The following is a 3,723-nucleotide window of genomic DNA, read 5'->3' on the forward strand; positions in this document are numbered from 1 at the left end:
CTGTAGTCTTTCCTTAGTGCAATCTTATATTTATATTTTTTTCGACTGTGATTTATGTAAGAGAAAGACTGATAAACGTTTCTGTTTATATCATTAATGTTACATTAATATGTATATTTTATTTGAAAATTATAATTAAAGTTATGTTATGCACAATTTTTTTTATTTCCTTCAATTAAATGCGTCATATTTTGAAATCTGGATGTGTAACGACTGATGAGTAATTGTAACAATTGATCCCGTATATGGGGCCGGTTGTTACAAGTTGCTTCACTTTACATTTTCCAATAATACAACCAAATTAGTTATATTATTAAATTATAAAAATAATTTCTACGTTGTTGAAATATATGGCTATTGAAAAATATCTTTGCGGTATTTATTTAATTTATTAGCTACATTTAAAAAATTCATTAAAAAAACAGTATCAATCAGTCCCGGTCTCCCCTGTTTATACTTTAATTTTAATAAATTTTATTCTTTTCAATTAAATTTATTATACTATTTATCCTGTAAGCAAAATATTAGTAGAATGTCGGTAGGTTGATAGATTTGATCAGAACGTATATGTTAGCAAGCTGATATCAACTAAGTGCGCATTTTGCTTATTTTCATTTGACAAAACCTCACATAATCAGCAGAATGGCAGCAGAAATCAAATAGAACCTGCTGACAAAACTTGATAATATATTGACAGCAAAAACCAAGCAGGAACGATACAATTTGATGGTAAAATGGCAGTTATAGAAATTGAGCAGATTTTGTCGTTTTTGTAAATATTTAAATTGTGACAGCACTATTATTGAAAGATCTTTAACAATGACAATTCTTTTTAATTTTTCTTTTAAAGGAATAATTTAAACCGTTTTATTAATGGAAATTAATATATTTTATATTAAAGTATTCAATTTTGAAAATATTAATTCTAATAATAAAAGTAAATCATAGTCCTGTTCTCTATATCAACATCAGCGATTATTTTCTATTAACCCTAGATATACACACTGGGGTCCCAGGGAACTTTTTCGGTTTGGCATTTCTAAAATTGGAAGGACAGGGGTTTGGAATATTGACGTAAAAAAAGTTTGGGATCTCCTCAGTAGGAAGACGTGTTGACGCGCGGCAATTGTCGCTTAATAACCGAGCAGTGAACAGTTAAAGTGCAGAGCGTGGGGTCCCCAGGACTGCTTGCAGTTTTGTTAAAAAATGAAAACATCGAATCACCAAATTTTTTGTTACTATTTCAAGTATGCCCTTTCAGAATTTTCAAGAATTTTTCAAATCGGTTTCTAAACAAAAGAGATATGATTTTTTGAAAAAAGATTCTAAATCGAGATTTTTTCGCGTTTTTAACTTTTCTTTTTCTTTTTCTTTTTTCGTATATCTTGGAGCTCTTTTATCGATTTTTAAACATTATGGGCTTATTTCTTGGTTGTTTCTCTATCGATTGAAAAAGAATTAATTAAAATATGTTTATTTTTACTAGAGTTACAATAATAAATATGGATGGGGTCCCTGGGACCCCAGTGTGTATACGACGTCATCAAAAAAACAGTGTGTATACCTAGGGTTAAGATGCTAGCGCATAATATTTTGCGTTGGCTTCCTTGGTGCAAAAATAATCACATCTTATACCAACAATAAGTGCAGAAATAATTAAGATATCGTCAAATTTGATATAGATTTTGGTTATAAAGAGCCAGATAAATTTTTAATACGAGAAACGTACACCTGGCGACAGTCTTGCAAATATTCAGTGATAGCACAGATTCTGGCGATCCTGCTTGGTTTTTATTATATAACAGTCTATCGTTAAATTATCAATAGATTCTGCTCGATTTTTGTCACCAATCTGATAGCATATCAGCAGGCTTTATTGTATTTCTAACGATAGTTTGCTAATTTTTGTGTAAAATTTATTGCCATAAAATATTAGTAACATGTTCTGCTCAAAATCTGCTTCAAGCAGAATAACAGATTAATAATATCAAAATGACATTAAAATTAATCGTGATTGACCGAAAAGTGATTTTTATCATTATTTGCCATTTTGACGCCATTTAATCAGTTGTCATGACTTTTGGTTTTGCTTGGTTTTCTGCAGATATGATTATCTGAATTATTGTAAATATATTTTTCGTGCCAAAGTAACTAAATGTATAGAGATAAAGGTGGTATTATACATATAATATATGGCCCTTATAGAGATATGAATCCTCTTAATATCTCTGCTATTAAGTATAAGTCAATTCTAGTGATAACTTATTGAATTTGATGTTAAGTAGCCTGCCATTACGCAGTAGCACTAATATGCCAATACACATAGAGTTCCTCAAGTAAAAGTTAGGTTACCAAGTGATGATTTTGATTGCTTGCGCCATATGTACAATAATAGTCGGAACAAGTAATAGAGTGACAGAGTAAAATAGCTGTTCTTACTTTATCTCATTCTACCTAGCTTAATTGTGAAATTGAGAATATTACATAAAATATATATGTAAAGTGAATTATAGATTTTCAATGCTGGTAGTGACTATCGGAATATAGTCTATGAGATATGGAATACAAAATATTTGTCAAAAAATAAATTAAAAATAAAATGAGAAAACACTAACGGATCTTGGTGTTTAATAACAGTTTTATGTATGAATCTCACAATTCTCAATTCAAGTAAAAGATATATACTCATTTGCTACTCATCGAATTATAAAATTGCTTTAGCAATTTAATTATTAATTTAATTATTAAATTGCTTTAGCAATTTGTTGCACAATTTACTTGAACTGAGAATTGTAAGATTAACATATAAAAATATTATTAATGAGAGGATACTCACTCACGAAATTAGTCAAGCACACATCATTGAAATCAATTTGAAATTAAGTTAAATCGGAATTTAGTTGAAGTTATTTTAACATCAAATCTTTAAGAAATTAATATAAGATAACATTAATATCTACACTGTGGTTTTATATATGGAGACAGTTTATTTGTTTCTAAAAAAAATACTAATGTTGAAAATGTTTATTTTGATAATTATCCACTGTACACTCGGAAGCAACGATATGTGATATAAGACGCGTGTTCGCCTCGCGTTATTCGGAGACCGATTTAACGCTTGCAGGTTTGTATTCTGTTTCCGATTCGTGGCAACGCCTTGCGACGGATCACGGATACCCTGTGCCTATTTAACAGGCGACGCTTCGGGAGATATCGTCGCGAGCCACGCGTATCGGACGGACGCGCGATCACGCTTAAGGCCGTCGCCTTGAATCGCGCTAGGCTCGAACACACACGATTTCGTATAATATAGTTTGTATTGAATATAGTTTCTAAATGAGATGACTCGTCGGATACCGAACTCACTCGGCCGAAGATGCTTTCGGATCCGCGTGTCGAACTAGAGTGAGGCTCGACGCCCGATCTCTCAAGACCATAACCGCCCTTATCCCTTCCGGTATGCCCTGCGATTTCACCGAACGGCCTTGGATGGTCATAAAGCCGTAGACCTCTTGGCAGGTAAACAAATGCGTCAGAGATCCTTTGACGACGCAACGGCTCAGAGCGGGCCGATAACGAGTCGGAATCTCCTTTGTGACTCAATGTCTCGACGTGGCGGTAGAAAGGTCTAGGATCACCGGCGCCGAGCCCCTAATTGCTTGCATATGCTGGAAATCGTTTTTGTCACTCCGCATAACGATAATATACATATGTATATATATG

Source organism: Wasmannia auropunctata, unplaced genomic scaffold (genome assembly GCF_000956235.1).
Source record: "Wasmannia auropunctata unplaced genomic scaffold, wasmannia.A_1.0 LD336092.1, whole genome shotgun sequence".
NCBI lineage: Eukaryota > Metazoa > Arthropoda > Insecta > Hymenoptera > Formicidae > Wasmannia > Wasmannia auropunctata.